The 26,105-nt window shown below is 33.8% G+C and overlaps 1 long non-coding RNA gene and 1 pseudogene across 1 annotated transcript; one reads left to right on the top strand and one right to left on the bottom strand.

Annotated features, from left to right (window-relative positions):
- Positions 1 to 1,577: 1,577 nt before the first annotated feature.
- On the top strand, positions 1,578 to 2,897 carry LOC148770533 (uncharacterized). Its single transcript, XR_016031243.1, has 2 exons — positions 1,578 to 1,715; positions 2,734 to 2,897. It is a non-coding gene; the product is annotated as an uncharacterized LOC148770533 (long non-coding RNA).
- A 14,050-nt stretch (positions 2,898 to 16,947) lies between these two features.
- Positions 16,948 to 17,654, bottom strand: LOC105970508 (nuclear transcription factor Y subunit B-1 pseudogene; annotated as a pseudogene).
- Between the last annotated feature and the right edge of the window lie 8,451 nt (positions 17,655 to 26,105).

Genomic DNA, 26,105 nt, shown 5'->3' with positions numbered 1-26,105 from the left:
GAAAGAATACAGGGGTCTTATTGCAATTTTATCTAAGAAAAACCCCAAATTCAACCGTTGACCGTTACTACTTAACGGTCAAACAGACGGAGGGACTAAATGTGTTCAAATGTGACAACATTAGTGTGTATTTTGTTGACGGCGGTAAATGGGGGACCAAAAATGAAAAACGTGCAAACTTGGGGGACCAAAACTGTAATTATCCCCATATCAAAATCTAGGGATGAATTAATTTGGTTGACATATCAATGTTTGCGACCACTTTCAATATAGCATTATTTTATCGAGAAATTTTATACATTGTTGTTTTTTGTACATGGGTACTCTACCCTTGTTTATATTGACTTTGTCAAGTTTTTCTTATCGTTTTCTTTAGGGGTGTGTGCGGGCCATAAACCCGCGGGTTCTATCAAAACCCGCCCTCGTCCCGTCAAACAACGGTTCTTGATTTTGAAGAACCGAACTTGTGGGTTTTTAACGGGTTTATGATAGGCGGGTCCATGGCGGGTTTGTAGTAGGACCCAACCTTTACGGGTCGAAACCCGTTATCGTCTAAACTATTTTTTATATATATAATTTATAAGTTTTACGGGAGAATAATTAGAAACTAAAATGAATAACCAAAAATTTTAAATTGAAACCAAACATAAATAATGTAAATGTCAAGAGTAAATAAAAATTAATATAAAACTAAAAATAAATAATTCATAACTTAAAAGACAAAATTTAAATAAAATAAATATAGTTTTTTCAAGCATAACCAACGCTATTCAGCTCCATTCAACACCATTTTCTTCCTTTTTTTTCTGCCGTGTGTTGACCGTTGTATATATGCTTTTTTTCCTACATTTTCTTAGAGATTTTCATAATCTTTATAGCTATTACTTCCACAATTATAGTTTAGTTGATTTATGTATTTGATACACTAGAGATACTTTATTTATTCATTAATATTATTAATTTATTATACTATATAATGTAAACAAAACGACGTCGTTTTGTATGGCGGGGCGGGACGGGTTTCACGGGTATTAAAAAAAATTGAACCCGTCTAAGACCCAAACCCACGGTTCTTCACCATTTTAGGACCCAATCCTATGGATGGATCTATCCGTCCGGTCCCAACGGGGCGGTTTTTCACGGGTTTGACGGGTGTAACGGGTTGATGGGTCCGACTTGCTCACCCCTAGTTTTCTTGCATATGACTTCGTAAATCGTACAACTAAATTTTAAGATCCACTCAGCTCTTATTTAATTATTTTTTAGTTATAATTAACATCAAAATACATACAATAAATCATTAAAAAGATAAAAATTAGGGGCTTTAAGATATGCATCCCTAGTGGGAAAACTTATTAGATGATACACCCAAGCCTATAAAAACATTAGTCATACATCCTTTTGTGAAATAATGACTATAGTACCCTTACGGTCACATTAACGCCGTCTATTTTTAATTTTGGAAAAAAAAACTAAATCCCACCAATTCCGCTATTAGTAATCTGTGAGATTATATTTTCCAAAATCCAAATTAACCGTATCAAAACCAACCCACTATCCCCCCCCCCCCCCCCCCCCACTTCGCCCCATCTTCTACAGATTAGGGTTTTTTTCCTTCCGCTCTGGTCTGCAAATCGTCGCCGAGCAACATCAGAGATTCCAAAATTGTAAGCGCAATTAGGATCTACCGATGTCTACGTCAAGAAATAGATCAAGTAAGTTTTAATTTTTGTTGATTTTGTTTTAATTTTGTTATTTTTGGGTTTTTACAATATTGAATGAACATGGGAGATGCGTATGAAGCGGCAGCAAGACATAACTGCCCTAGACCCTGGTACGATTCAAAGCATGTATATTCTGTTTGTGTGATGTTTAATAATTATGTGGGTGTCTATGAATTCCACCGAAAAAACCATGGAGTCAACTGATTCAAATTATGCTGGGAAATATTTTTTTGGACAAAAGGTTCCAATCCGTTATTGGGTAATCGCAATATGTATTCTAATATGTTTTGTGACTCCTGGGTGTCGTCATATAGTACGTGTAGGTTTAGATTTGTGTGATTGCAGATAGTTGGTGTACAAAAGTCTGCATATGTCAATGATTATCTGCAAAATTACAATTTCATTACTATACTATTCTATGAAAAGATGTGTCTTTCTGCAGTATTCTATAATAATAAAAGTTGTAGAACTGCCATTGAAGTTATGAGAAATAGTGATTCCCTTCCGTTATACTCCCTTTTGATGTAACAATAACATTATTCGTAATTTTGTTGCTAATAAATCGTATTTTGACTTCTATTTGTATTCGAAGATGTGTTTCTATGGCTTTCGACGAGTGGGTACTGTGTATTGTCTCATAGTTTCTATGGCATTCTGTCAGTTGAATATGTAGTATAATAGTCTATGGCATGATTTCAATGAATATGTTGGTACAACTATTTTGTTTGTGAATTTTTTTTGTTTTTTTTTTTTTTTTGCAGAACTATGTTATAGACATATCAAACAGTTGCAACTAATGATTATGTATTTTTGACTCATTGCATAGTATATGTAGTTTTGTGGTATACTATGGGAATCTATGATATTCTATGGTTTTCTGACAATTGCAAAATTTCCAATACCTTAATACACAGATATTGCCACTACAATTACAAGGCATATGTATTTTTTTCTTCTCCAATTCTTGTATACTTGATCACAATTAAAGCGTGGCTTGTTATATTCGCAGGAGAAGCCTGGTTCCAACGATTGTGGTGTCATAGTGCTATACATAATTAGAGAATATTTTCTTCAAATGCCATTGGAGATCAAAGAAGCAGAGGAGGGTGTTGCAGAAATGAGAAAGGACATTGTAGAACATCTTCTGAGTTACAAAATCAATTAGCCATAAAATAGTCTCGTTTTATTTGTCTACTGTACGAAAACGAAAACTTATGTAGTATTTATGTTTTTCCGCTCTAGTTTTAACTGTGTTGAAATATTCAAAACTATCTGCTGTTCATTGACACAGTATCTTATCTATATATGCCTTTTGGAAACTAGCTTTGTTGATATTGTATAGTACTGTATATTTGTGTATAGGAATACCGTAACAATGTCAAAACAACGTAGTACCAACGATACTACATTCTTCTATGGTAAACTATGAAATACTACAACACATTGGATGATCGCGTTAAATGACAGTCCACCAAAACAAACTGTATTGGTTTGTTCTAATGTGTGGCATTGGTGCAGTGCAGTGATGATTATGATTTTAATAATAACTAAACATTGCAATTAGATTATCTGTAAAAACAATAAACATGTATCATATTTACACAAACAACAAATCATTTACAAACGCATAATGCATACAAAACTTGAGGCAGATTCAATCGTGCAATGTGTTGAAAATTATTATTGAATTTGTTTTTTAATAGAACTAACAAAAAACAAGATAGCACATGAAAGTGAAACATCGCGTAAATCCGTCAAAAAAAAGTTACAATACGAACAATGATACATATCTCACGACCCATAACACCATGAAATTAATTCGGATACATTTTTAGAGTTTTGTTCGTTCAGTGATTCGAAAGTATTTATAAGGTTGACTAACATATTGTGATCCAAAAATTACAATACAGTGCAATCAGATTCTATGTAAAAATCGTAAACCTATATGACATTTCCTGGAAATCATGTTTTATGTGCACAAATGTACTGTACAACAAACTCAAAATATGGAATTGCTCAAACATGAATCCTTATAAGTAACATTAAACATAAAATACTCTAAAAACAAATATATCCCTAAAATAACAAACATTCGTCACAAAAAAAAAAAAAAAACAATACTGCAACAACACAGTACTTCCCCAAGCATAAATCATGAAAGAAACATAAAAAAAAAAAAAAAAAACTAAGTCTTTAGGTCAATGCAAACTTGAAACATCTAGAACAAAACTCAAAATCAAAACTACTGAATAGCCCGTGTGCACGTCTTTTTGTTGTGGGATCCAACCTGGTTGCAGCGACTACACCTCATCCTCCTCGCTACGCTCTCACCCCTAGAAGCAATTCTTTTCGTCTTTGGTCTACCACGTTTCGGCTGGAACTCAGGTGGACCAATGACAGCCAACGGCGGATCCGCAATAGGCCTAGCAAATGGAAAAATATAGCTTTAGCATGACTGTGTCTGTACGACAAAACATGAAAGTAATCGTCCACATAATTGTATCCTTCTGTGTTCGCTTTGTTTAAAACGCAAGCAGCATGAGCACATGGGAAGCCGGAAATTCGCCACATTCGGCATGAGCATGATCTGTTCCATAAGTCAACCACGGCAACATGTTCACTCAATACCTCGTACACCGAATCAGATGTTTTCCTTGGCAACCATGTCCTACCTTCCTACACCAATGCACCATAACGTTCTTCATGCACCAATGCACCAAATAAATAGGTTAATACAATAATTTACTAAATTCTTTTTTGCACTGTATAATTTAATTTTCAAATCTATGAGTGGATGTTGTGAAGACAAAAAAAACGATAAAAAATAAAATTGAACAGACATCCAACCAACAAAAACGCGAAAAACAATGATATCGATGGCGAAGACAATACCTTCTTGATGAAGGAGAACAACGGACACTCAAATGACTACGCTCAAGTTTAGCAGGTTACAACTGTGTATTGATGTGTATGAAATCTTCTTCACATACGTATAATATATATTAATGAGAATACATAAAGATACAGTTACTATCACGATAGAACGTGATTGATACGTAATCCCTATCTTCAAGGGAAGTGATTTATTAAATAGACATAAGTTTTAATAACGCCACATAAACGTCCGGTTAAAATAAAGGGTATTATTGGGATATTTATTTAAAAAAACCCTTATATCTTATATTTTTAGAATCTAGGGATTTAGTTACGAAGAAAATATTGGGCCCGTATCCCACATCTAATGAGGTTTCGTATGAGGGACCTCCAGCATATTAACCCTAAAAATTATAGGAAATAAAAAAGGGCGAATGGCAAAAAAATCCATCACAAGGGACTTAAATTGCAAATTGGTCCACAAAAAAAACAGTCTTTCAAATAAACCCATCGCCGTGTCTTTAGTCAAAAATACCCTCCATAATATAATTTCTATCAATTCCATTCATTATGCTCTAACTTTCTTAATATTACACATTGACCCCGGATTTAAACAAATATATCACATTAACCCCCAAAATAATAATTTTTTGAATTTTTTTTCTGAATTTTTTTTTCCTGCTCAATTACGGCGTTGACTTTTTTTTTATTTTTTTTTTAGATTTTGTTTTTTCTTAGAAAAACATATTTTAATTAATATTGCTGCTAAATTACTATCTCAGAGAGTACTATTGTTTGGGACAGTAATATTATGAATATTATATTTCCGAATAGTAATATTACTAATATTACTGTTCCAAACAGTAATATTACTGTCTGGGACAGTAATTTAGCAGCCAAGACAGTAATATAAATTAAAATATTTTTTTTAAGAAAAAATAAAATTTCAAAAAAAAAGTCAATTAACAGTTAAATTACTGTCTTCGACAGTTAAATAACTGCTAGATACAGTAATTTAGCAACGAAGACAGTAATATTAATTAAAATATTTTTTTTTTACAAAAAAAAAGGTCAATTAACAGTTAAATTACTGTCTCTGACAGTTAAATAACTGCGGGAGATAGTAATTTAGCAGTCAACACAGTAATATTAATTAAAAAAAATTAAGAAAAAAAGAAGTCAATTAACAGTTAAATTACTGTCTCCGACAGTTAATTAACTGCTGGAGATGGTAATTAAGCACCCAAGACAGTAATATTAATTAAAATATTTTTTTAAGAAAAAACAAAATTTAAAAAAAAAAAAAAAGTCAACGCCGGAGACCCGGCGGTCAACGGCGGTTGACCTACCAGAAAAAAACAATTAGTGAAAAAAAAAAAGTTTTCAAAAAAAAAAGTCAGCACCGAAGACCGGTGATCTCCGGGGGCCGACCGACGGTCTCCGGTGGTGGCGTGTCAAAACTGGGGTCCGAATTGAAATTAGGGTTAAGATTAGTTAATTGGTGAAATTTGGCTAAATTGGGATATAAATCATGAAATTGGAGTTGAATTGGGTTTCAATGAATTGAGGGTAATTTTGGTATATATAAAAGAATTTTCTTTATTTACAAATAAGTTTGAATGAACTGGATTTATTTGAAAGACAAAAAAGTGGGATGTCCCTCTTTTAATTAAGTTCCCTTGTCATGGGCTTTTTTGAGATTAACCCATAAAAAAATTTAGGAAAGTGAAAGAAACTTTACATATGTTAAAACAAAGTATTGAACACAAAAAACTTGAATCAAATTATAAATAGTATGCAAAAGAAGGAAAAAGAGTAAACAAATAACACAATTATACTATAGTATAAAATATAGTATTAATCTTATGAAATCGAAAATATATCATGTATAATTTTCCTTATCATATCCCATCGTATCGTAAATGTTTGACTAATTATTAAAAATAGTAAAACTAATATCTCGATATAATAAAGGGCGGATGGCAAATAGACCAATGACAATGGACTTAAATGCACATACAAAAAAAAACAATCTTTCAAATAAACCCATCCCCATGTCTTTAGTCTAAAATACCCTCCATAATATAATTTTTATCAATTCCATCCATTATGCTCTAACTTCCTTAATATTACATTAACCCCTATTGTAATAATTTTTGAATTTTTTTTTCAAAAAAGAATTTTTTTTCTGATTTTTTTTTCCGCCCAGATTCTGGCGTTGATCGCCGGTCTCCGGCGTTGACTTTTTTTTTTTGAATTTTTTTTTTCGAAATTTTTTTTCCGGCCGGTCAACCATTGTTGACCGCCGGTCTCCGGCGTTGACTTTTTTTTTTTTTTGAAATAATATTATTGTCTTGGCTGCTAAATTACTGTCTCTAATAGTAATTTAACTGTCTGAGACAATAATATTGTTGTATTAATTAATTTTATCGTCTTCGCCTGCATTTTTATTGTCTTCGACTGTAATATTACTGTCTCCGACCGTAATATTATTGTCTCCGACCGTAATATTACTGTCTCATGCAATAATATTACTATTTTGGACAGTATATATTAGTAATATTAGTGTCTGACCGACTGTCAACGGCGGCTAACCGACAGTCTCTGGTGGTGGCGGGTCAAAATTGAAATTATGGTTAAAGTTGGTTAATTGGTGAAGTTGGGCTAAATTGGGGTGTAAATCATGAAATTGAAGTTGAATTAGGTTTCAATAAATAAGGGATAATTTTAGTATATATAAAATGATTTTCCTTATTTGCAAATAAGTTTGAATGAGTTGGATTTATTAGAAAGACAAAAAAGTTGGATGTCCCTCTTTTAATTAAGTGCCCTTGTCATGAGTCTATTTGTCATTTGCCCTATAATAAAAATACAATCAACATATAAATTTTATATTTTAAACTCAAACCACTAATTCAAAAAACATTTGAATTAAAGTTTTAATATTAAATAGCCTATAGGACGCAATGCTAGTGTCCATTTTAGGGACTTACTTTTTGGGTTCCTAAAATTGCTATTTTTTGCAACTCATATTTATTTTTGTTTCTCTCTCTAGAAAATATCACTGTCGTCACTAATTTGGCCTAAAATCATCTTTGTTGAAGTGATATAAGAACACAAATGAGCTCACACGATGAAGATCGTGATACTCATCACAACGAGGTAAAATTTTTGTCATTTCGTTCGAAAAATCTGGACAAATAGGGCAAAAGCCCAACCCTGACGTCCGAAGCCATTTTACACGCCCAAGTTGGACGTGTAAACCATCAACACACGTCCAAATCGAGCGTACAAAACTACTTTCCACGCCCGAACCGGGCGTGTGAAACCCCGGTCCACGCCTAAGCCGAGCGTGTGACACTGCTTCGGGCGCCCGGTTTGGGCGTCCGCAACCCCCCCCCCCCCCCCCCCCCCCCCCCCCCCGCACACATTTTTTTTTAATTTTTTATTAATTTTTTTTATGTGTTTTTAGGGAAACAACCACAATACGACTGAAGTTGAAGTCGATCATAATGATTATTTCACAACAAATCAATTGTTTGACTTCAAGGAGGAGCTGGTAGATTGGGCAAAGTCCGTTGGTAGAAATATTAGTGTAAAGTTGATTACAAAAAGTGGCCCTAAACCTAATAAAATGTACCTGACTTGTGACCTATTTGGGGCGAAACGAGATACGCCATCAACTAACCCAACTGCGCGCCCGAGAAGATGGAATGGTAGTAAAAAATTCATTGTAGTTTTCAGGTTGCGGGAGTGAATCGGTTCGATGGTAGATGGGAGCTCTGAATATTATATGGGAAGTATGATCATTATCCGGTATATATGTCTGGGCATGGGCTGAGTCCATTGTCTAAAAAGGAGTTGGAGATTATTAAAGATTTGTCAAAAATTCATGTGCCGCCAAAGAAGATTATGGCTCACTTGAAACAAATGGGCTTGGGTCTCAATGCGTATATGAAACCAATATACAATGCAAAGGATCATTTCAAAAAAGAAGCTAGGGGTGACCATACAGTGATGCAACATTTGATTGGGTTGCTTGAGGAGCACAAATATTACAAGTGGATTCGTACTGATGAAACAACATATGAAGTTATTGATTTGATGTGGGCTCACCCTCAGTCTGTCGAATTGCGAAGTAAGTTTCCGTATGTTATACTACTTGACAGTACTTACAAAACCAATCAATAGAAAATACCTTTGTTGGAGATTGTTGGTGTTACTTCTGTGGGTCGTAATTTTACTGTTGGAGTGATATTTAGGCGCCATGAAAATGAAGACAATTATACCTGAGTATTCCAGAGACTGAAAAGACTTTACGCCCCAGACACTCTTCCTAGTGTAATTGTGACTGATCGAGAGTTAGGACTCTTGAAGGCGTTAGAGAATGTATTTCCGACCGTTGATCATCTTTTATGTCTTTGGCACATTAACATGAATGTGGGTCGTCGTGCTGCATGATGTTTGGGCAATAGTAAGTCGCGAGGGATTGCATTCGTACGTGGCCTGTGGCAAAATATTGTAACATCCCCATGTGAGGAAGATTTCAACAGGAATTACATGGCTTTGATGGACGAGTACGCAATTATCCACAGTTGATCGAGTACCTCCAAGACACTTGGATCATATACAAAGAGAAATTTGTTCGTGCATGGACGGATTATATTTTTCATTTGGGCAATACATCGACTAGCAGGTATTTATTTGTTAAATACAACTAAGTAACTTAATGCTATTTTGTATACTGAAACATAACATATTTAATCATATTAGCATGGAAAGTAACCATAGAGCATTGAAGAGATGGTTGGATGCGTCCACAGGCGGATTTGACACATTTTGGGCACAATATCATTCACAAATAACAGATCATCTTAATGCGATCCTCAATGACTTTGCGAAGTCAAAGAGGATTCGGGCTAAGACGATTAATGTGCATGTGTTTAAAATTTTGTCCGGTGGAATTGTAACTCATGCCGCTCTTAAGTTTTTGGACGCTCAAATGGAGACATATTTAGACAGCTGCATTCATTTTCCGAGGACAACTCATGGCCTCCCATGCAAACATGAAATGATATTAAGGTGAATTCGCGAGCTGATTTGTTTTATGCAGAGGATGTTCACTTGTTTTGGAGGAAAACAGTTTTGGTGGATGGTAGCCAAGAATAAAGTGTTGGTTCCGTTTCCGATCACAGGACACAAACAATTTTTCGGCTCGACGGATTAATTGATGAGCTACATGAACGGTCTGAAATTGAGATTATTGATGTGACAAATGTAGTTTTCCAACGAATGTATCCTGGGGAGACGAAATTAAATGAACCACCAGTAATAGACCGCCCGAGAGGCAGACCGCGGAATGACTCCACACGTAGGGATAATTCAGCACATGAGTATCCAATATACCCCACACCGGACGAAGATAACGTAACTGGACGAGGATGGGGACGAGGACGAGGCAACAAAGGTCATGGTGCATCTTCTGAAAGATCTAGTAGAAACTGTAGCCGTTCATCGACTGTGAGTGGACCCGAAACGGTACCAATGCCCCGACCTGATTTTTTTCGACATCTTCATTTATGCCTTGTTCCTAAGGTTGTGACATGGACGAACGTTCGAGGGGATGGTAATTGTGGTTATAGAAGCGTTACGTGTGCAATGAAAGATCACGAGGATGATTGGATAGAGGTTAGATTGGATATTTATAACTGTATCAGAAGAAACAATGAGTTGTTCAAGGATTATTTCGGTGGTGGTAATTATGTATATCGGGTGTCGGCGAAAGTTGCCCATTGAGACAACGCTCAAGCACCAATTGAAAAGTGGATGACCATCACGGACGTGGGCGTGGTCGTAGCAACATGTCACAATGCTTTGGTGTTGTCGGCTAGCAGTTCGGGAAATCAGAATTATTTGCCACTTTGGGGTCCCGAAGGTGCTACACATCTATCTTATTAGATGACTATATTGCATCTTGAGGCAGGAAGTCACTTTGTGTATGTGAAGATGACTGACAACTGTCCACTTCCTCTATTTAACTTGCAGTGGCGGAGGTACAACAATGATAGTGTTGCATATTTGACAGAGGCGCTGCGAGGTAGACGTCAAGCGTCGGATTTTCTAAATAATGTTTGATTTATTTTAGTTTTATCGGATTTAATGTGATGTATTATTTTGTTATGTCGAACTTAGTACTTTATTATGTGTTAAGTGTATATTTTTACACTTAATCGTACCTTTTAATTGGAGTTTTTGGTATATTTTATTGATAATTGGTGCTTAAAATATTGATTTATTGTGTTTTAGGTACAAATAGATGAGTGGGATGAATACAGGGTCAAAACTGCAATTTTGGAGAAAATTGGTTTATTGTGTTTTAGGTACAAATAGATGAATTGGATAAATACATGGGTCAAAACTGCAATTTTGGAGAAAATTGATTTATTGTGTTTTAGGTACAAATTGATGAATTGAATAAATACAGGGTCAAAACTGCGTTTTGGAGAAAAAATGTTTATTGTGTTTTAGGTACAAATTGATGAATTGGATAAATACTGGGTTAAAACTACAATTTTGGAGACAATATGGGCGAAAAGTGAAGAAGTCAAAAATCTGAAGAAGTATAGCAAAGACGGCCGTCTGATAAATACAATTAAATCTCGGACTGCCGTCCCAGAAACAGAGGCAGTCTCTGTTTCTGGGACGGCCGTCCGAGATTTTGTAGAACCGCAGTAACTGAGTTATAATTGCACACAATTGGGCATCAACCTTGTACAACATCATCAAATACGAAAACAAAACAACATTATCAAATCCGAATAGAAAACAACAATCCAACATCATCATCCAATCCGAAAAGAAAACAACAATCCGACATCATCAAATCCGAATACAAAACAACACTTCAACATCATCAAATACGAAAAGAAAACAACAATCCAACATCATCATCATCAAATCCGAAAAGAAAACAACAGTCCAACATCACCAGAATCTAATAGAAAAAAAAACCAACTAACTATACCTCGTCCGACGTCTGCCCTGAGAATGTCGCATCTGTGAGTCTCCTGCATCTTGCTCGTCATCAACATCTATATCAGGACGCTGCAACTATAAATACTCAGCGAATGAGGTGCACATTTCCTGAATGGTCCTGAATAAATCATCGGGTATGGCGCGATATCCTGGAATAGTCGGCGGAGGCAAGTGGTCGTAAACATATGGATGCAACACTCGGGTGATGTCGTATACAAACGGAAATGCAGATGGCCCCGCTCTCTCAACTGGCTCGAAACTAGGATCTATACGAGGGTGGGTACGGTCGAGATACCATGGCAAATAATGCTCGTCTGACTCCCAAGCCGGAGACGCCAAACGACCATAATAATCTCGATCAAGCATGTGCACGAGGGGATACTCCAAAGCTGATCGCCAGGTTCGTAGTCAAATTTGTAAGATGCTAATTTTCTCTCCCTCTTAACAAAACTGAACTGACGTAAAGCTCTATCGGGCATGTAAGGCTCGACCGTATCCATCCAACGAATAGTCCCGTCGTGGACGGTCTTGTCAACATCACGTGCCACATTCAACCCAAATGGCGTCCAATTCACCTATTGTATGTATCAATAGGCATGCATTAATAAAAAGAGTAAATACATAAATATTAAATTATTTAAACTTGTTACTTACATCAGACGCTCACATGGAATCAAGACGTCGACGGTACTCGACAACTATATCCTCGTCCTTCGGGATATGATGTGTCACCTGCCACCTCTTACACCACGGCTCCCCGGGTACATGTGCATTAACCATCGGAGGCCGGAAGCACGGAAAATACTCATGTATCCAACACTACATGAATAATAATACGGAATGTTAAACATAACATCACATTGAAACTTATTAATAAAAAAGTTTGTTGATTTATAAAAATTAAAAAGTACCTCTAACAGTGTCAGACAACCACAAATTTGCGCAGCCCCAGCTCGCGATGCCATACCCAACTGTCGGTACAAAAATGCCAATGTAGCAGAACCCCAAGAATACTCGTGAATCTGATCGATGTACTCTAAAAGTGGGAAAAATTCTGGTTCACCTTCGATCCACTTTTGTCGACGAACAAAAGTTTTCAAAGCAAGTAAGAGATATATGCTCGTACGCGAAACTCGGGTGGAAACGTAGGATTGTTACAGTACATCACATCCAACTGATCTAACCGGGGGCCACCACCGTACCACCACTCCTCCATAAGTGCATCGCCAATACCAAACACCATCACACCTTCCTCAATCGCCTGTGCCTTATCCATGTTAGTGTTAGGACGATGTCCACTAACTGGAAAATGCATTATGTAATGCATATCGTGGAGAGTAATTGTCATCTCTCCGAACGGCATATGGAAAGTGTTGGTGTCTGGCTGCCACCTCCCAATAAAAGCCTCGATCAACGGATTATTGTGCTGAGGGAGAGAACAATCACGCAGGTGATACAACCCCGTACTCTCTAGTAGTGAAATAGAACGAGCATCGATGGGGCCCGTGTTGGGTTTCGGGCACGCGTACGCAGCGGAAAACAAAAATTTAATGCGATTTAAACGACTTTAAAGCACACAAGCACATGCCCGACAAATTAAAAGCAATTAATTGCGTACCTTTGCGCTTCCAGCGAAATTAAAACAACATACATTGCGTACCTTTGCGCTTCCAGCGAAATTAAAACAACAACATGCTTAATTACTTAATCGAAATTAAATCAATTAGCATGCTCGCGTTTAAATCAAATAATCATGCTCGCAATAATAAAACCAATTTCATGTAGTCACATAAAATCATACAAGTTTCTTATTAAAACGAACATGCATATATTAATTTAAACGTAACCGAATCGAATGACAATAGCTTCGAAACATTACCTCTTGAAGCGTGAGGTAGGCGCAATAAGCAAAGCTAGATTGCCACGGAAACCAATCCGTGCAATCCGGGGCAGCAACGGCAATGATTCGAGCTACGGCGGCGCATGTGATTCACGCGCAGAGAAGATGGCTAGCTGCTCTTCCCACTCCTATTGATCCAACCTGTTTGCTGATCTGAAATTACAGCCTTGCTCCGACTTCAGTATCTCCATGCGTATTTACTGGATGAACAATTCCTTCTGGGCGATGGTAGATTTATGAGTCGTGAAGCTGCTGTCAAAATTTCACGTCCATCGGATGACCGGTTGATTTATGGCGAATTTTCTCGGTGGGCAGCGCAGAAAATCCGAGAGCAGTTTTTCGGAATTGCCTTCTCGCATCTTCGATTCTTCGATCTTCCTCCTCTTGGATTTCACCTCGTATACTTCGATCTACTAAACACGTGGCACTAGACACGTAATAGTCAGAATAACGGAAGAAAAGAAAGAAGGAAAGGAATATCGAAAGAGATCGGCCAACGGGTGGCCGATTCCGGCGACGGCGCGGTGGTGGTGGCCGTGGGAGAGGGTGGCTGATCGAGAGAGGCAGCGGCTAGGGTTATGAACGTGTGTTCTCTTAGTTGTATGTGTGTAAGACCTATAAATCAAGTATTTATATGTCTTGCATAAAACCCTAACGGGCTTAAGTTGGACAGGGCCCAACAGCTTAAGTTCGTTAGTTCATTTACTTGCTCGTCTCTCTCAATTCAATGATCGGAAAATTGTAACGATTACATTTTCGGAATCATTATAATGTCCTCGTCATTACGAGTGCCAACTCTCGATTTCCAACTTTCCAAAAGTGGAAACCCTAATTCAGTGCACTTTCTAAATTTGGAAACTTCCCGATTTAGAAAGTCCACTAATACATTTGCCTATTCTTTTCCTTTTCTTATTCTCATTCATAATTCCAAATTACGAATGTTGGACCCAATCATATTAACTTCCAATCATGCAAAGATAAACCATTTTATCTCTGACCGTTTATTCAAAGATCTCATGTGCACGAGCAGTGTGACCCTCGATGGTTCAGGTGTAAGCTAGCCGTGGGCCCACAACCCTTTGTGGTCAAAACTCGTCCCCTTAGAGTTACGATTAAGATGAAACTCGTTTCACCTTAATCACCCAACGAATCAAGATTGGCGTCTAGCAACTACGCGTCATGATTCCCTAGATACAAATGAAGTGCCTGCAAGAACCTTCAGATATAGTTAACGTACAGTACGGTCCCTTCGATACATATGTCCCGATCGAACTAGAGGCATTGGTTCATCGAGACCTCTTTATATGTTCGATGACGGTGCGATCGTTCCAAGTGTTGTAATCGTCACGTGCATGACTTAGAGAATCGAATTCTCTAATCATCACTCAGTCAGCTCTGGCCAGAGACTTAGAATGATTACAAACTTTCAGAACACACAGGACATCCAAGACTATTCTAGCGATCGAATCCCCGACTACAATGCACAGACCTCCCACTAGATTTCGGACTGCACGAACACTGGCCCTTGGGATGGTCCTCGGTGGAACTCAGGGACAGGTCACGATACAGCTGGTCCTCTAGTGAAGTCACGGTGATGTCTAGGTCATAAGGACTAATGGTGTACAACTATACCATAGATATCTCTACTCGATTATTGGGAACCACTTAGAGATTTCTAGGGTGAGGGAGTTCAGTGAACTCGTCAACTTACGAGCACCCACTTATGCATGCCGATATCACAATACCGTTTACTGATGAGATGCAGTACACATACACTAAGTGCTAGTCTTCTAATGGGAAAGGCCGATATCCTCATTGGTGGCGTAACCCTTCGACTATGAACACGTTTAACAGTTATAATACTTAAGTAAATATCTCACGATCCTAACGATCAATTACTAGTACTTGTAATAACTGTAAGGACTATATCTATGCTTGTGACAAAGGGACAAAGATATAGAATGCCAAGGTGTTTTATCATTAATACGAATAAAGGTTCGTTTATTACCATAATAAATACGAAAGACCACAGCCACATGTTGGCTTGTTGGTCACCTACTCTAACAGCCCGACCAAGTCGACTTGCCGTGCGACCGCAACTTAACCATATGTCGTGCCTGTTCAATATATATTCATATTTAAGTATTACACAATCAAGTATAAACACTTTAAATAAAATTAATAAGTATTACCTTTCCCTCTCAGATGTCGTACGCAACGTGTGCTCCGAAACTCGGAATCAACTTAGGCAGCTCAGGTCCACCGGGTGCCCGGCCAGTCAACCGCCAAGGTCTAGAAGGAACCTTAGGTTTCCGAGAGGGGCGGGATTTAGGATTTTGGACAGGAGTAGAACCACTAGAAGTAGTAGCAGCTCTAGTCAAAGTAGGAGGTGGAGTCGGATCGCCCTTGTCATCGTCATCTAATGGAAAATCAGGAATCGGAAAATGATACTGCCCCTGAAATAAATTCAAATAAAAGTTTGTTCCAAACACAAGTGTTATAAAACAATCATATTGAAAATTGCATTAATCACCCAAAATGTACTAAAAATAGCATAAATCATAATACATTTTGCTGAAAATCAACAAAATCTCCCCACAACGTTGTAAAAATCGCACAAAGTTACCCCAAAATGTGTTGAAAAGCGCACAAATCATCCTCAAAATAAAATATCTTAGATATTCTATCGTATCGTGATAATTGTATCGTATCACGATATCGTGCGATATTTACCAATATTTGAGGAAGATCGACAAATATGCCGAGTAATCGTTTCTATAGAAATCGTAGCGTATCGTGATATTGAATACACCGTATAATACGATACTTTGTTCATATAGTATAGAGAATGTCATACCATTACCTTAACCACTATTTAAGATATTGTACCAATGCCGTTTAAAGTAGTATTATTTTGATAATTTTTGTTTGTTATACCAAAATCTAGTTGATCTTTTTTTATAGAGAGACCAAGTATATGTTACTATAAAAAATCAAAAAAATATCAGTTTCAACCAATCTATAAAAGTGAATATATGCATGTATCAAAAAATCTTTAACAACCCTTGAAAATGATAATAAAATAAAAATATTTAACAACAATAGAAAAAAGCTTTTAGGGTCCATTTGGATGGAGGGATTTGGGGAGGGATTTGATTTGGGGAATGGATTTGAAATGACTCCAATTTTGGAGTCATTTGAAATCCATCACTATTGCTCCAAAATCAACTAAAAATGAGGGGTGGAGATTTGAAATCCATCTCCAAATCCCTCAATCCAAACAAGTCGGAGGGATTTGTTATTATGGATTTGAAATCCCTTCCCCAAATCCCTCCATCCAAATGCACCCTTAATTGTTTGTGGGTTTTCAGTGCATTTTATCATAAATCATAGTACTCTACTACTTCAATTAAACTATTGAAACGGGTCAAACTCTTCTCCACCACCAAATTCATTTGTTACCTTCGATAGCCCACCAAATTCTTCCTCATCTTCCATCGTAGCAGCAACAGGTGGCGGTAAGGGGACATAATACCCCATTGTTGGTGCCGCCAGTGGTGGTGGTGGCGGCGGACGCACCGTGGGAGCACCTTGCGGTTGCTGGTGGTGAAGGAAGCCAACTCCGACGCCGCCATCTCGCCTAACAATCTGCGATATTTGATTCCTAGAGCCACGCTCGGGGTCCTGCTGCGTGCGGTGGTTGTTGAGGAAAACTGTGAGCGACTCCAAATAGTCTTCGAAACCTAGAGAGGCCATTGCTGCCAGCACGTCCTCCGGTGTGACTGTTCTCCTGTAGTCACGGCGGCACCGCCGGTTTGCCTCGGCGGTGATAAAGCTGATGAACTCTGAGACGCATTCCTGGATAGCTTCCTTGGCATCGTCGGCGATTTCGGCATGGGTGGGGAGGACGCACCGCAAGATTCGGGTGATATTGGCTATCGGCATGTACTCGTCTGCGTCTCTTTTGAAGCCCTGTTGCTGTTGGTTCACTTCTTCAGCAATGACATTCAGTGGGGGGCCCGCGATGTTGGCGGCATTGGTGGCGGTAGCAGCTGCACGGGCGGCACCCCCTTCCCGGATGACTATACCTGAAATGATATATATAAAGAGAATATTAATTGGTTATTAGCATATATTAATGGAAAATGATAGTAATCTCAATACTCACGAATATATAATTGGCTAAACGCTGTACAGCAGAACCTCGATAAATTAATTATCGATAAATTAATAACCTCGATTAAAGAATAGTTTCTCTCGGTCCAGACTCAATGAAAACGTGTTAAATTATTAACTCAATAATTTAATAATTCATTAGATTAATAGAATTTCCCTAGTCCCGACTGTATTAATTTATAAAGGTTTAACTGTATATAGTTCAAATGCATATACATAGTTCATATGTAATTTTTTAAAAAAAATATAAACATGCATGCGATGTAGGATTCATATATGCAATGCAATAAAGAAAAATCAATATTTTTCAAAAATGTATAAGTAGAGCAAACTAAAAACTCAAACTTGTTCAAGAACATGTACAAATTAACTTGACTAGCCAGATTTCTGCTACTTGTTGATTTTGTTTTATGACCAATTTCTATTATCTTCATCACGTACAAGGAACCAAGTACATTGGTGTGAATTTCTTTCATTTTTGTCCAATAGCTAACAAATTGTGTAAAAAGCACGAGAAGTTCACTTTTAGTGCACTAATTTCACACTCTTGATATTATGTAATATTTTTTACTCCTTTGTTTTATGTTGAAGTTTATTTAATATGTATACACATATGATGTGTAACGATAAATGATATATGCAACATAATACATGAATTGAAATAGAGATATTGAAATAGAGATGCACTCTTAAAAAGATTAAGATTATATTGACTTAAATTTCCCCTTTTCATCGAAATAAATTTCATCCACATTAAGAACCCTTTATAATTTGATCCATATGGTCACATTTTGTTTTGTCATAAAATAAAGACCAATCCTTAACTGCGAATTTTTTTGATACAATTAAGGAACTAATTACAACGTGTTGGATTCAAATGAAAACATGGAAAATTGGGATCCAATTAGCACATGAACAAAATCAAAATAATTTATATATATTAATGCATTTTCTATGTTTGACCATTTTTTTTCTTCTAAAAAGTACCATAGATATTAAAATTAAATAAGACGTTGCTCATCAAACATAAAAGAAATCAGAATAGAATGATATACGAAAGCGGCAAAAGATCGCTTTTTATCTAATTAACACAAGGATATCCACGAAGCGTCAAAAATATTTGGGAACTTAAATCGCACCAAATTTGCTAATAGAAGATCGACTATCCTAAAACTAAATCTAGCGAATTAAAATTGTTTTTTACTTCTGCAAACGAGAGATTTGAAAATTAAATTGAAAAAAAAAACAAATCTATGCACATTGTTCAAATGGATTTAATCTTAAAAACCGAATTACAGGAAAAATTCAGTGCAATTATACCTGATGTGCGTGCTCTTCTCGTATATTTATATCCTATGTTTGAGCTTCCTCCTTTCTCCATCTTCAAGTATTAATTTTGATTCAAAATCTATATGATTTTCACCTTGTGTTTTTTATTCACACAAACACAATATCTCTTACGCCTCTTACTCGTGTGTGTGATGAGTTCTGATGTGTCATAGTACAATTGCGTTCAATATATAGACAAGATCCGAGACCTTTCAAAATGAGTCAACAAGGGTAGTATTAGGGTGGTGAAAAGTAAGGGCAAAATAGGCAAAAAATATTAATTGTTTTTCCCAATAGAAAAGTGACCTATTTTACTTTTCTTTGGTGAATAGAAAATTATGTGGAATTGTTTGCTTTAGATAGTAAGTGAATTGTTGTAGAGTACCATAAAATTTACTAGCGAATGTGATTGCGTTTATTTACTTATGAAGATAACATATTTGATTTTTATGAATATTATATTTTATTTATATAAATTAATATAAAATAAATATAAAAAATGGTAATTTTTTTACAGAAATTTATTGAAATTCTATCAAGTAAATATTCATGTATACGAGTTCTTACACTTCTAATTATTATTTTTACTCATAAAATAGAATTAATCTCTATTCGGATGCTATCATTTACTCGCTGCTCAAGTGCTAATATAGGAGTTATTGAAGAAATTATTACGTGGGGATATACAAGACTTAATTACGACAACTATTTAATCCGTCTTAAAAGCGAATTGTTGAATTGATATATTTGATATGATTTTCAAATCTTATAAATTTGAAATAATTGCATTTATTTACTTGCAAGGTTGAAATAATTATTTTTTGTTCTTCTTGAATTCTTAAAGCAAGTAAAATAATATAGCATATTGATGTTTTATAATGTATAACATATTATACGAGATAGAGTTAATAATTAATACTATGCGATTAGTTTTAAAAATAAAAGATATCAAAGTACAAGATTCTTTTTTTGTTCTCTATTTCTGATCATCATTATTATACATGTGAATTGTTATAAACTTATACCTCTAAGTATTTCTTTTTTACATACCATATCATATTTTTTGAGAACATACTAATAATTTCTCAAAACATGTCATATGTTCCCAGTCACGATCAAAGTTATCTTTTTCTCTAAGTTTACAACTTCCCACAATTCACTATAATATCAATTTGGGTTCAACATTAACTTTTAGCAATAAAATTACAAATGGACCTTTGAGGAAGTGGCTATTGTAACCACATACGGCTCAATAGTTAAAATTAAGGGTAAATTACACGTACACCCCTGAGATATGCTAAAATAATTTGAATGTCTTTGTGGTTTCGGTAATTACAATTACCTCTTGAAAGACTGTTAGAAACACTAACGGGATAATTCATTGGATATGCTATTCCGATAGAGTTCTAACAAACTATTTGTTTGACTAACTGATGGACACCATAGAGCTAGGGGGTGAGATGGTTCCCCCAATATTTCTTAAATCACCCCTAACTATATGTTGTCTCCATCACTTGCTGATAATAATAGTTCGTTAAAACTCTATTAGAACAACGTATCCAATGCATTATCCCGTTAGGATTTCTAACAATGTTTAAGGGGGTAATTGTGATTACCAATACAACAGGGACCTTAAAGTTATTTTAACATACCTCAGAGGTGTGGGTGTAATTTTACCCTAAAATTAAACATAGTAAGTGTAACACATACGGTATTGTGATCAAAGGTCGTGCTACAAGTATTATTAAGAATCGGTTTTGTTTCTTGAAAAATGGATCCCATTACTTCAAAATATGGGTGTAATAAAGTTTCATCTTTCTATGCTTCCGGAAAGAGATTATTCGAACTGATATGTTCATCCGCTATCTATAGTCTTTGAAGCTGAATCTCTCAAAGATTTGCGTGTGAGAAGATTCATTTTGACTATTGATGATCACAAGATACTCTCTAAGAATATAAACGAAATGTATCTCGAAAACTCTACATTGATGAAGAGATGTTTGAAAAAATAATCTTTATTTTATCTCTGATTGAAACTATGTGCCTCGAAAGATGTCTAATGTTATCAAGTACTATTTAGGTGAGTCATCCATAATCTCAAGAAATTGAATTTTCAAGAGAACTAGTACTTCACCCGTGCGTTGCACGGATGTCAGTTTTAAAATGAGAATAATAATAATAATATGTAAATGACTATCTCTTTATAACAACACCAATTCAAATAAAACAAAATAGAAGGACATAAAAAAAACATAAACTTTATCTCTTCAGTCAGAGTTTTAACGTATGAAATTAAATTAAATATTACAAAGGAGAAAATGCGAAGCGCGCAAACACGATATGAAGATTAAGTGAAATCATTTAAAACATACGGTATAACTCTATTTCGAGGAATGCAACCTACTACACCATGTCAATCTTTTTCAAAATAACTAACTTAACAACAAACACGGTACCAGAGAAGTAACACAATAGATATTTAAATAAACTGTAAGTTTATCAATAACGACGTTCAATTAGTGATGCACATTACTCAAACAACAATACAACTTATAAATATTGCAAAAGAGATAACATATATACGCCAATACCCATACCAATATGGATATCAATACTGATACCAATATTGATATTAATATCGATACTAATACTGATACTAATTAATATCGATACTAATAATGATACCAATACCAATACTAATACCAATACTAATACTAATACAAATACTAATACTAATACTAATGCTAATACCAATACTAATACTAATACTAATATACTAATATACTAATACTAATACTAATACTAATACTAATACTAATACTAATACCAATACTAATACTAATACTAATACTAATACTAATACTATTACATTTACTATCACTATTACTATTACTATTACTATTACTAATATTAATACTAATACTAATACTAATACTAATACTAATACTAATACTAATACTAATACTAATACTAATACTAATACTAATACTAATACTAATACTACTAATAATAATAATATTGATAGTGAGAGTGATCATACTGATATTGATACTGAAACTGATATTGATATTGATATTGATATTGATATTGATACTGATACCGATACTGATACTCATACTCATACTCATACCGAAAGTCATACTAATACTGATACTAATACTGATATTAATAAGGGTTAAATACAAAAACACCCCTATACTATGGACTTTGAACCATATACCCCCCTGTACTACACATAAATACAAAAACCCCCCTATTGTTATATATTTTCCAAAATATGACGAAAATACCCCTATTAAGCCTATAAATATAAGGGTTTATTTGAGCCATTTTCACTATATTTTTTTAACATTTTCGGGTAATTTTACTTGGGAAATTTTAATATTTTAATATTTTTATTTTTTTCTCCAAAACATTTAAATACTTAGATTTTTTTTAATTTTCCGAATTTTTTTAATTTATTTTTGTTATTTTGAATTTCTTCATTTTTTTTTTCTTAAATGTCTTCCGGTAGTTCAAATTCTCAACGATCATAGCATTGTAAAGATGTTTGTAATCTTAGGATGTTTGAACTATCGGAAGATATTTAAGAAAAAAAAATGAAGAAACTCAAAACGACAAAAATAAAAGATTTATTCAGAAAATTAAAAAAATCTAAGCAATTAGATGTTTTAGAGAAAAAAAATATAATTATCAAAATTTCCCACGTAAAATTGACTGAAGATGGTAAAATATATAGTAGAAAATGAATATATGCTTGAGTAGGGGTAGTTTTGTCATACTTTGGAAAAAATGGAATGTGAGGGGGGTTTTTGTATTTATGTGTAGTACAGGGGGGTGTATGATACAAAGTTGATAGTATAGGGGTGTTTTTGTATTTAACCCTATTAATAATAATACTAATAAAAATACAAATACTGATACTGATAGTGCAATGATACTGATACTGATATTGATATTGATACTTATAGTGATATTGATATTGATACTGATACTGATAGTGATATTGAACTGGTGCTCATACTAATACTGATATTGATACTAATACTGATACGGATACTTATATTGATAATGATACTGATATTAAAACAAATACCGATACTGGAGAGATATTGATATTGATATTGATACTAATACTAATATTAGTATTAATACTAATACTAATACTATAATATTAATACTATTAATAATACTAATAATAATACTAATACTAATACTAATACTAGTACTAATACTAATACTAATACTAGTACTAATACTAATACTAGTACTAATACTAATACTAATACTAATACTAATACTAATACCAATACTAATACTAATACTAATACCAATACTAATACTAATACTAATACTAATACTAATACTAATACTAATAGTAATACTAATACTAATACTAATACTAATACTAATACTAATATTAATACTAATACTAGTACTAATACTAATCATAATACTAACACCAATACTATTACTAACACTAATACTAATACTAATACTAATACTAATACTAATACTGATACTAATACTAATACTAATACAAATATTAATTCTAATACTAATAGTAATATGTTAATATTGTTAGTGTTAATGCTAATTACATGTACTAATGCTAATACTAATTTTTATGTTAATACTAATCTCGATGTACTAATGCTAATTATAATTGTAATTGTAATCATATCCAAATCCTTGTCCTGTTCCTAATCCTATTCATAACACTAATTATGATTCTAATCCTAATCATAATCCTAATCCTATTCATATTCCTAACACTAATCATAATTCTAATCCTAACACTAATAATTTTAATACTAATAATGCTAATGCTAATGCCAATGCTATTGTCAATTCTAATTATAATTCTAATCTTAATTCTAATCATAATCATAATTCTAATACTAATCATAATCCTAATACTAATACATGTCACTAATTGTAGTACTAATCATAATCATAATCTTAATTGTAATTCTAATATTAATATTAATCATAGTCATAATCCTAATCCTATTATTAATTCTAATACTATATTAATCTGAATCCTAATCCTAGTTTTAATACTACTACTAATTCAAAGAATATAAATTATAATCATAATTCTAATGCTAATGCTAATACTAATCATAATCCTAATTCTGATTTTGTATCAATGTTTTTTTTTGCAATGGTCTATTATTTTGTATCAAAAAAAGTTATATTCAATCTCGCAACCTTTATATCAACATACTTATTTGTGGTAGCTGAAGCATCCAAAAGCACATATTAACTATATTAGAAATTAATATTTAATTATATTATCAAACTGATATTAAAATTATTTAAAATATTATAAGTGTATAAGCATACGCTAAGATGTAAAAAGAACAATAATCGTTGTTAATAGGATAAATTATGAAAATCCTCCTGAACTTTGGCTAACTTACGGAAAACACCCCCATTTATCGGTAATTACCGAAATTCCCGTGATGTTTGTTTCTATCTTACACGACCTCCTCAAGGTGTGCTTTTTTACGGAATCTTTTTTATTCCATGTAATATCCCAAAAAAAATGTGGTTCTATCCTTGTAAACGTGACATTTCTTTTATCCTACTTTTTAATTACACATATTATCCTTTGGGGAGGTAAAGGTAATTAAAAAAGTTGGGAAGGTGTTATTTAAGAAGAATAAATTAAGATTCCGTGTAAAGTCCCCCTCAGAGTATTTTTTGTCTTTAAAAAGTACCATAAATAAATGTTTCGTATGCAGGGTAGAATCATCAATTTTCGGGGAATATTCCAAGTAATAAAAAAAACTCAGTGAAAATTCATACTGTAAGGGGGTCGATGTAAGCCGGAAACAAACATTAGGATAATTTTGGTAATTACGAATACGTGGGGGTATTTTTCTTAAATTAGCCTGGGGTTTTCGTAATCTATCCATGTTAATATACAACTTAAATTGATTTACACGTATGACCATATGTTAGAAACTAACATAAAGGCTGATGCTAATGAAAATTGATCAACTTTGAAGTAAACAAAAGTCACTATAAAATGCTTATATAAATAATAAATGGAAAAATAAAGATTAATTGATTTTTTGTGTAAATCAGTAGAATATATTTATTTCAAAAAAAAATAGATATATAGAATCGATATTAGATTCATTAAACATTATAAAATAAAAAAATTTATTTTACAAATATTTTAAAATTTTAAATTAATAAAATAAATATAGTTGTTTATATATGATGGGGAAATAGAAAACTTGAGAATATTTCACTAATTTAGATACAAAATTTGTAAGTTAGACAAATAAGTCATGTATTCCAATATCAAAATATAGTGAGATATATACGGTATATTAGATATATAAATTATGTTAATTATTTTTAACCAACAACCATTTAATACCTATGGTTAGAGCAAATAAATTTAGATAAATATCAAAATAAAATATTAAATATCACATAAATATTTGCAAACTCCTTTTGACACTTTTGGGTTGGAGTTGCTATAGATATGTATTTAATTATATGTATCAGAGTTAAGAGAAATACTTATTAGTGGAATACAATATATATAGTATATATGATCACTATACATTTTAAACAAAACAATTGATATTCTTAATATTTGATATTAAATAAAACGAATAAACGAATTTAGTCCCAAAGATTTAGAATAGCATTGTTATGTTTTGAAATATATATAAAATCAATTTTTTTTTTTTTATCAATTGATTAAACTTAACTTATGTTATTCAATTTATTAGTATCATCATGAGAAATTTTGTATTTTTATTAGTATGTAATTAAAAAAGTTAAATCAATCATAAAATTTATTGTCACTGGATTCAGTGAAGAAAAAAAAACTTAAAATAATAACATAACATAAAATTCATGCAGTTAAATTTTCAATTTGGTAAATAATTTAGAGTATATTACTGTACCCATTGCAAAAAAAAAATAGTCTTTGTTTTCGAAATATGGTAAATTAGAACATGTATCTTTCTTTTATACTGATATTATTAATATATAATATTAAAATAGTAAAAACAAAAAACATATTCACTGGTCACGTT

This window comes from Erythranthe guttata, chromosome 5 (genome assembly GCF_056151865.1).
Source record: "Erythranthe guttata isolate IM_541 chromosome 5, IM_541, whole genome shotgun sequence".
Taxonomy (NCBI): domain Eukaryota; kingdom Viridiplantae; phylum Streptophyta; class Magnoliopsida; order Lamiales; family Phrymaceae; genus Erythranthe; species Erythranthe guttata.
This window is presented reverse-complemented; position numbering and strand designations above follow the sequence as displayed.